Genomic DNA, 10628 nt, shown 5'->3' with positions numbered 1-10628 from the left:
ACTCTTGGTTTCATTGATCTGCTCTACAGTTTTTTTAGATTCTATATTGTTTATTTCTGCTCTGATCTTTATTATTTCTCTTCTTCTGCTGGGTTTAGGCTGCCTTTGCTGTTCTGCTTCTAGTTCCTTTAGGTGTGCTGTTAGATTTTGTATTTGGGATTTTTCTTGTTTCTTGAGATAGGCCTGGATTGCAATGTATTTTCCTCTCAGGACTGCCTTCGCTGCGTCCCAAAGCGTTTGGATTGTTGTATTTTCATTTTCGTTTGTTTCCATATATTTTTTAATTTCTTCTCTAATTGCCTGGTTGACCCACTCATTCGTTAGTAGGGTGTTCTTTAACCTCCATGCTTTTGGAGGTTTTCCAGACTTTTTTCTGTGGTTGATTTCAAGCTTCATAGCGTTGTGGTCTGAAAGTATGCATGGTATGATTTCAATTCTTGTAAACTTATGAAGGGCTGTTTTGTGACCCAGTATATGATCTATCTTGGAGAATGTTCCATGTGCACTCGAGAAGAAAGTATATTCTGTTGCTTTGGGATGCAGAGTTCTAAATATATCTGTCAAGTCCATCTGATCCAATGTCTCATTCAGGGCCCTTGTTTCTTTATTGACCGTGTGTCTAGATGATCTATCCATTTCTGTAAGTGGGGTGTTAAAGTCCCCTGCAATTACCACATTCTTATCAATAAGGTTGCTTGTGTTTATGAGTAATTGTTTTATATATTTGGGCGCTCCGGTATTCGGCGCATAGACATTTATAATTGTTAGCTCTTCCTGATGGATAGACCCTGTCACTATTATATAATGTCCTTCTTCATCTCTTGTTACAGCCTTTAATTTAAAGTCTAGTTTGTCTGATATAAGGATGGCTACTCCAGCTTTCTTTTGGCTTCCAGTAGCATGATAAATAGTTCTCCATCCCCTCACTCTCAATCTAAAGGTGTCCTCAGGTCTAAAATGAGTCTCTTGTAGACAGCAAATAGATGGGTCTTGTTTTTTTATCCATTCTGATACCCTATGTCTTTTGGTTGGCGCATTTAGTCCATTTACATTCAGTGTTATTATAGAAAGATACGGGTTTAGAGTCATTGTGATGTCTGTATGTTTTATGCTTGTAGTGATGTCTCTGGTACTTTGTCTCACAGGGTCCCCCTTAGGATCTCTTGGAGGGCTGGTTTAGTGGTGACAAATTCCTTCAGTTTTTGTTTGTTTGGGAAGACCTTTATCTCTCCTTCTATTCTAAATGACAGACTTGCTGGATAAAGGATTCTCGGCTGCATATTTTTTCTGTCTAGCACACTGAAAATCTCGTGCCAATTCTTTCTGGCCTGCCAAGTTTCAAAAGAGAGATCAGTCACGAGTCTTATAGGTCTCCCTTTATATGTGAGGGCACGTTTACCCCTTGCTGCTTTCAGAATTTTCTCTTTATCCTTGTATTTTGCCAGTTTCACTATGATATGTCGTGCAGAAGATCGATTCAAGTTACGTCTGAAGGGAGTTCTCTGTGCCTCTTGGATTTCAATGCCTTTTTCCTTCCCCAGTTCAGGGAAGTTCTCAGCTATTATTTCTTCAAGTACCCCTTCAGCACCTTTCCCTCTCTCTTCCTCCTCTGGGATACCAATGATGTGTATATTATTTCTTTTTAGTGTATCACTTAGTTCTCTAATTTTCCCCTCATATTCCTGGATTTTTTTATCCCTCTTTTTCTCAGCTTCCTCTTTTTCCATAACTTTATCTTCTAGTTCACCTATTCTCTCCTCTGCCTCTTCAATCCGAGCCGTGGTGGTTTCCATTTTGTTATGCATTTCGTTTAAAGCGTTTTTCAGCTCCTCGTGACTGTTCCTTAGTCCCTTGATCTCTGTAGCAAGAGATTCTCTGCTGTCAGCTATACTGTTTTCAAGCCCAGCGATTAATTTTATGACTATTATTCTAAATTCACTTTCTGTTATATTATTTAAATCCTTTTTGATCAGCTCATTAGCTGTTGTTATTTCCTGGAGATTCTTCTGAGGGGAATTCTTCCGCTTGGTCATTTTGGATAGTCCCTGGCGTGGTGAGGACCTGCAGGGCACTTCCCCTGTGCTGTGGTGTATAACTGGAGTTGGTGGGCGGAGCCGCAGTCAGACCTGATGTCTGCTCCCAGCCCACCGCTGGGGCCACAGTCAGACTGGTGCGTGCCTTTTCTTCCCCTCTCCTAGGGGCGGGATTCACTGTGGGGTGGGGTGGTCTGTCTGGGCTACTTGCACACTGCCAGGCTTGTGATGCTGGGGATCTGGCGTCTTAGCTGGGGTGGGTAGGCAAGGTGCACAGGGGCAGGAGGGGCAGGCTTAGCTTGCTTCTCCTTAGGTGATCCACTTCAGGAGGGGCCCTGTGGCAGCAGGAGGGAGTCAGATCCGCTGCCGGAGGTTTTGCTCCGCAGAAGCGCAGAGTTGGGTGTTTGCGCGGAGCGAGCAAGTTCCCTGGCAGGAACTGGTTCTCTTTGGGATTTTGGCTGGGGGATGGGCGGGGGAGATGGCGCTGGCGAGCGCCTTTGTTCCCCACCAAACTGAGCTCTGTCGTCCGGGGGCTCAGCAGCTCTCCTTCCCTTTGTCCTCCAGCCTTCCCGCTTTCTGAGCAGAGCTGTTAACTTATGACTTCCCAGACGCTAAGTCGCGCTTGCTGTCGGAACACAGTCCGTCAGGCCCCTCCGCTTTTTGCAAGCCAGACTCGGGGGCTCTGCTTGGCCGGCGAGCCGCCCCTCCGCCCCGGCTCCCTCCCGCCAGTCCGTGGAGCGCGCACCGCCTCGCCGCCCTTCCTACCCTCTTCCGTGGGCCTCTCGTCTGCACTTGGCTCCGGTGACTCCGTTCTGCTAATCCTCTGGTGGTTTTCTGGGTTATTTAGGCAGGTGTAGGTGGAATCTAAGTGATCAGCGGGACGCGCGGTGAGCCCAGCGTCCTCCTACGCCGCCATCTTCCTCCAATCAGTCCAAGGGACTATTAAGCCTTCTTCCAGTTTATAAAATAAGTTTAAAAATACTATATCCTCAATCCCATGGTGCCACCTTTAAAAAAGCAATTGACAAAATGGTATATTATCAAAGAATGGTTTTTCCATAAAAGGCTACATAATGATTCAAAGAATTTCTGACTTCAGAAATGTGAATATGATAAATGCATTTGCTAGAGTTGTAGACATCTAAAAGTCTTCTGTTTCTCTTAGGCCCAAACAACCTAGGGTTTCTTAGAACCCCAGGAGTTAAACCAGGTTACTCAACCTCTGCAGCCCTTCTGGGGCAGTGCAGGGGTGGGAGATGAGGGGTGGGATGGGAGAGCAGGTTGTCTCAGTCTGACCTTTCCTGTGTGAGTTGTGTCTTTGCAGGGGTTCCTTTTGGCCCCATGTGTGGTTTACCAGGATACCAACCTTCCGCCATATGCCGGCTGTCTTGTACCGTCTCCATCACTTCTTTCTGTCAACTCTGTCTTTTGGCAAATTCTTGAATTTTAAATCTCCCTCACTTTTATCTTGGAATGAATTTACTATTTCCAATTCAGGTCTGCATCTTTACCATCATTTTCTCTTCTCTGAGATTATGAAACTGCCTGATCTTCTCACTCAGATTCAAGGAGAGTGAGTGATAACTCTTAGAACTAACTATCTTATCTGTCATCCTGTTGTTTGGCCATGTTAGCTGCTTCACAGATCAATGGTCTACACTATTGTAGATATTTCCATATCCTACCATTTCCTTGTTCTTTGTTTAGCATAGCGTGCTACCGTGGTTTATATCAACTGCAAGGAGTCAGTGATGACAGTGTGTTAAAACCAAGAATTGGGAACCTCAATACAGTCGTCCTTGGGAGAGCGCTCAATTCAGTGGCTGCTTTATTGGTTAACACAGTGGGATCTGTTTTTCAGAGGGAAAGGGGAAACTGATACAAAGGAAAAACTCTGTGAGAGAGTCCCTGGGGAACATAATAACCATCTGCTTTGTCTGGAACATGTGGAGCCTTCTTCCCAAATAAACACACAGCCAGCAGATGCCACTGCCATGTCTTCATTAGGGACAATTTTTTTTCAGGGGAAGAGAAGTTCAGCCTAACAGCTGTCATATCATGTCTTTTAACATCTCGTCCTTTTATGATGAAGGAATCCACAACCAGATGAGTGAGAAAGAAGTGACTACTAATGTTCTGATTTAAATCAGTGGAGGTTTTCTTTTCACCTCTGCAGATCTTGAATGTTCTATAACAGCAGCTCTGAACTGCTTATACTATGTTACTCAGGGAAAAATAAAGAATTTGGTGGGATAAAGCTAGTTCAGTTAAAATTTTCCCCTGTGATTATGTTTTTAATGTATTTTGAGGTATTAGAATATCCTCCATTTATAAAAAATTATGAGAATAGATGGTAAGTTCTGTTTTGTTTACTTTGTTTTGAATAAAGTACAGATTAGCAACCCTCCTATACCTATCAATATACCTATTCTGATATCAAATTCGTGAAATCAAAAACCTTGATAAGTACTTCTATAATTCTTGAGTATTCCAAATGCTTGATGATATTTATAATGGCACAATGTCTGACACAGAAGTGCATTTAATAAAATGGTTGTTAACATACATCTTTACTTTTGTTTATACCTTTACTGCACTGACCCTTGAACAATATAGATTTGAACTGCATGAATCCACTTATATACAAATTTTTTACAAATAGATTTTCTCTTATGATTTTCTTATTAACATTTTCTTTTCCCTAGTTTACTTTAATTATAAAAATACATAAATAATATGTATAACATACAAAATATGTGTTAATTGACTACTCATGTTATCAGCAAGGCTTCCAGTTAACATTAGCTATTAGTAGTTAAGTTTTCAGGGAGTCAAAAGTTAATATGCAGTTTTCCTACTATGCAGGGAGTCTGCATTGTTCAAGGGTCAGCAGCAGTACATGTATCCCTAAGCACCATTTTGTGCTAATTTGTACAATTTTACATTATATATAAACATTATCATATATTCTTCTGCAACTTGACTTTTTTTCTTTCAATATTATTTTTGTGAGATTTATCCATGTGTGTGGTATTCCACTTCTTAGTTACACTTAAATTTGTTCATTCTTCTTTGGATGAAAATTTCAGTGGTTTTCCCAGTCTATTATTAGACAGTGCTTTTTGTAGTTCCCCTTTACCTTCTATTTTGGGGTTCTCATTTCCAATAGGGCATCTCTAATCACTCTTGAGAGAAGTAATTGATTAAATGTAGCCTAAGGAAACAAAGAGATTTCACTCTAAAATCAATGTGACCATACACTAAGCATGAGATATGGCCTATTGATAGGAATTTTCTACTCCTCCATTATGCATTGATGGAAATTATATGATATTCCTCAATTTTCTTATCTGCCAAAAGGAACAATAGTGGTATCCATCTTACAAAGTGATTGTGAGGTTTAAATGAGTTAATACACATAAATGCTTACAACAATGTCTAGCATATAGTACATGCTATCTGAGTGTTAGCAACTGTTATCATTATGGTAATACCGTGGCTAATATTTTGCTATTTTCATATGTATTGTAGTGACTTTACATTTATTGTTTTTCTACATCAAATAGACTATTCCTCAGGCTGGGCTTGGGTATTATATATTCAGGGACATGAACAGACATTGTTGATAAAAATTTCTGTCCTTCACAAGCCTACCTTCAAAACTTGGTATCTTTGGTATTCCTTCAGATGATATTTCTAAGTATAGATGCAAAAAGATGCAAAGGACCTTTGAGCTGCTGTAAGGAAAACTGTTGTTAGTGAGAGCAAGCTAGGGTGGTAGGAGAACTGGAAAATGGGAGTGCAACAGAGTCAAGGGACTGCAAGAAGGTGCCCCTAGGGCAAGCCTCTTCATATCCTAAGAAGGCAGGAGACTGGAAGAATGTCATTAGATTTCATCTCACTTCAGGCTACCTTAGATGATTACAGCCTTTGATGGACCCAGAGTACCTAGACCCAATAGGCTTATCCCAGGCTTTCAGTCTCTCTCTGACTGACATATCGAATCCTCTAAATGGGGTGGGGATCAGCAGGTAGGTTTCAGGATACTATATTATAAATTCTATTTTAATTCTATTATAAATTCGTTCCTAGAGCAAACCTACAGTCATAGTGATACAATGTTAGTGCCTTCTCTGTAGTTCAGTGCTAACCTCCGGATAGGTGTCCAACCTTTCAGGTCAGTAATTCTTAAGACTCTGCACGGGTAGAGCTGCTTACCTTATCTCCTTCAGCCATCACTAAGTTCCCACACTGCCTCTACTTACCACCTTCAGAGAAATTCAAAGTGTCTGAAAAAAGTGTCCAATTTGCTTATGAAATCACAACAATTTTAGGGATACTTGAGGATCACGTTTTACAGCGGAATCTAGAATGTTATTTTTGTTGTAGTTTCATGATTTCTCAGAGGATGTATTTGCCATTCTGCAACGCAAATGCCAACATTTTATGAACTGTCTGTTCTTTAGGATTCTTTCAACATTGCTGCTTAGGGAATAAGGATAACCGTAGCCCTTTGGAATTGCCATGATGGGGAAGGCTTGAGAATTCAGGTCTCTCTTTTTGAAGCACTCACAGTGTGTTTCTGAGAAGTCTCTAGTGCCCAGTGACCCCCTCTTTGAGTGACTACTGCTTTCTTACCAATGATATAACTAGATGCATTTGCTATTCCTATCTGTTACCAAGGATACCCAACTGGTAATCCTCCCTCACATCATGATAGCACTGAATCCCTAGTTAATTGCTGCTTCTCTTAATCCTACCTCAGAAATAGCACCCAGTGGAGAAATGGGACCCTTCTCAGAAAACTTTATCAGGAACTGGAAGCTTAGAAAAGGTGCATTCCTCTTCCCTCTTGGACAGCAGCAAATAGTTCCTTTGAGGTGCCCTCCCTCACTGACTTGGGTCATTATATCTTATTTTGCCGTAGTAAAGCCTTGTTTTTGGTGGTCTTTGGCTCACCGGGCTTTAATAGAAGCAAAGCTTTTAGGATCTGTGTCCTCACTCTCCCACCACAGGTGGTACCAACTCCTCTCAATTTTGTCCCACTAATCTGGAGAGCTTTCATGTTACCCATCCTTCATGTGCAGCTTGCTTCAGAACCAGGTAACAAATACTATTATACCCACAGCGTCAGAAGAGGGAAAGCCTGACATGACACTGCCGACAGGCCTTTGCAGCACTTTCCCAGCCCAAGGATTTCAGTACGTTTATATCTGCCATCAACCTTTTCGCCACAGGAGTCTGAGGAAGATAAAGATGGGTGGGTAATATCATCTGAGGCAGAAGCGAGTTTTGTCACCTCTGAATCCACAGCAGAGAGAGCAAGACCCCGCATATGGAGTTAACTCAATAAATATTGCTGAAGTAAAGTCCTATGGCCTAAAATGTAAAAGGTAAATAATAAACTTGGGGTAGGGATGCCGGGGTGGAATGGAAGTGAGGGAGTGACGTCTGTTTTATGTTTCTGGAGTTCAAAATGTAGCCCTTTTAGGCCTTGTAAGTGACACATAAGAATTTTTAGTGCTTTGATAGTTGTCAACTCTTTCACGTTGTCACTCCAAATCGAGCAGCTCTGAAACAGACTGAAGCCAACCTCTTGTTATTCAGCGCCTTTTCAGGAGTCATTGAATTTCTGCCTCTATTAACCCTGTGATTTTCGCTTCCGTAAAGTTATGTACCATAAAACATGTTTTTGTTTTTGTTTTTTTTTCCCGCGGTAGAAAACTATGCACCATCTATTATTAGAGTCTAGCCTTGTTCATGGTCATTGTCTTCGAGCTATTTTGCAGCTCTTTATATAAATTGTAGGTAATGTATATGTTCCTGTCTAGCAGTGATTTGGTTTCTTCCCCATCTCACTCCTACCCTGCCTGAGGAGAAAAACAGTCCCATTTGTAATTCACTTTGTCCCATTTGCTATTCATTTTGACATTTCTTGTACCCATGTAAATAAATCTGTGCTGTTTTGACTTTTCTTTGGAATTGATTACAATTTCTGCCTGGTTCCCTTATATCATATGAGTGAAATAAAATTTTTAACGTGTTCAATCAGTATGAGAGTCTGATTTTACCTTTTTCTATAAAACTTAATCTTCGAACTGTGTCTATTTCACAGGATTGTCCCGTGAGTGCCTCCTACTTAATCATCATTTTGCTTTGGCCCGTGAATAAAGAATTGTATAATATTAGGAACTTTTTGAGGTTTCTCTGAAATTTTTCAAAGTGTTTACTTTGGGTACCAACTTACTTCACGTCGTTGCATAGGAAAGTCATTACACTGTAGGGAAGCGGAAATTACATCGTCTCAGCAAAACTGCAGTACGGTTTACTTGCAGAGATGGCGTGGGGTCAAGGGTTGGTATGATCAGCTATTTTTGTTGTCGTTATTGCGGGATTATTTTTTAGGGAAACATACTTCTCAGCATCTCTTATGGTTCTCATTTATGTTTTTAGAATGAAGAGTGAGATGGTTCGGTTTACCTTGGTGACATGACATGCTTCTTCTCTAGATTCTTTCCTGCATCATTGCAAGGTTTGCTTCCTTTCTCTGGATCTGTTTCCTCATCCATTTGTGAATACCAGTCCCCAGGAAGAACTTTTGCAATCATTCTTCCATACTTTGAAGCATGCAAAGTGCTGGAAATCACATTATCTCAACTTCCATATCTCTGGTGTTTTCTCACCCAGAAATAGGCACTGTGTGGAAATAAACAGAGACCACCACATTAGAACAAATAGATTCTTTATTCAGAGCTTGCTATAGCAAAAGAGTCACTTGCATTTAGCTGAGACTCAAAGTCATCTAGGGGAATAAGAAAGCTTTATAGTAAAACACGAGGGAGGCTCAGATATGCCCTGATTAGAAGTTGCTTACATGGCGAAGCTGGAAGTGGATGATCAAGAAGTGGTGCATCTTATGTGATTGGTTTGGAGGATATATTCGGCTTTCTCTAGTTGGTTGTCAACTGGAAGCCAGGGCAAAAATCAGGAATGCTGACAGTCGTTGGCCAAGTCCTAACTGTTCTGGGCTTACTGCTGCAGAGGCCATCACTTGGCTTTCCAGGCTGCTTGCTGCAGAGGCTGTGGGCCAGGGTTCTGTTGTGATGTGTAGTCTTGCCATCATCAATTTGCTTATTCAATCTCACACTAACTTCCTTTTATAATGTTAAATGATAATTATAAATCTAAAGAAATCCAAACAAAAAAGGCTTTTTGTCACCAAGAATTTTAGGTCTCATCCCCTATTTTTTTTTTTTTTTTTTTTTTTTTGGTGCTGAAGGTTAATTTTTGTTGTGAGTCCGTGGTAAAGTAGATACTGTGTTGTGCATTTTACTTACAGCGTATCAAGTGGTACTTGCATTGTCTTTGCCAGCTGAACTTCAGATATGTTAACAAGGCTGATGAAAGCTACACACTAGAAGACAGAGTGTACAAAAACCTGAATCCAAATCCTAGAACTGTTATCTAGAAAAAGGAATGGAAGAATTACACAAAACTTTTAACTTCCCTCTGAGGATCCAATTCATAAACTATTTTCTAAGCTTAAGTTACACACACACACATACACACACACTCACACACGAATTAGTTTATTTCAGGTAACAAACTTATATTAGTTATTTGAAGGGGTTTGTTTTTCTTGAGGAGGTTTATATAGTAAGATATCATTTGCAGATTAACAAATCAACAGGAGCAAAGGGATTGCATATTCTTTTTTTTTAAACTTTATTTACTTATTTTGAGAGACAGAGAGAGTGAGTAGGGGAGGGACAGAGGGAGAGGGAGAGAGAAAGAATCCCAAGCAGACTCTGTGCTGTCAGCACAGAGCCCAATGCGGGGATTGAACTCATGAACCATGAGATCATGACCTGAGATGAAAACAAGTGTCAGGTGCTTAACTGACTGAGTCCTCCAGGTGCCCCAGGGATTGCATATCTTAAGAGATATTCGTATCAAGTAAAGTAGTTTAAAGACTACTTATTTTGTAACTATTCTATAATAGAACTCTGTTGCTTTAAAAAATTTGTTAATGTTTATTTATTTTTGAGACAGAAACAGAGAAAGAAAGAGAGCAAGGGGCAGAGAGAGAGAGGGAGACACAGAGTCTGAAGCAGAGTCCAGGCTCTGAACTGTCAGCACAGAGTCCAACATAGGGCTTGAACTCACAGACTGCCAAATCATGACCTGAGCCGAAGTCGGAGGCTTAACCAACCAAGCCATCCAGGCACCCTTAGAGCTCTGTTGCTTTTAAATAACTGATACTACTATTTCATCTATCCACTTATCTATCCATCAAATATGGAGCTCCTAATGTGTTTTAGATATAGTGTTGGTAATTGAGATTAAAAGCAAATAAGCAAAGTATGGCCTGTAAGAGGTTTAGGTTTTTCTGGTTGTTAAAAAATAATTTTCTAGAAAAAAGTATAATCCTGAGTCATACAGATATGAAAAGATTACACTGTTAAGGATTTTATTTAACTTATTAATGAGGAAACTGATAAGATGGGTAAGTTGTTACAAGCAGTTCAAAGGTAAATCTAGGGAACAAATTTGTGTTTTAGAAATATTGAAATGAGTATGCAAATGGGGAACAGA

The sequence above is a fragment of the Puma concolor genome, chromosome A3, assembly GCF_028749965.1.
Source record: "Puma concolor isolate L17-30 chromosome A3, mPumCon1.1.hap2, whole genome shotgun sequence".
Classification (NCBI taxonomy): Eukaryota; Metazoa; Chordata; class Mammalia; order Carnivora; family Felidae; genus Puma; species Puma concolor.
This window is presented reverse-complemented; position numbering follows the sequence as displayed.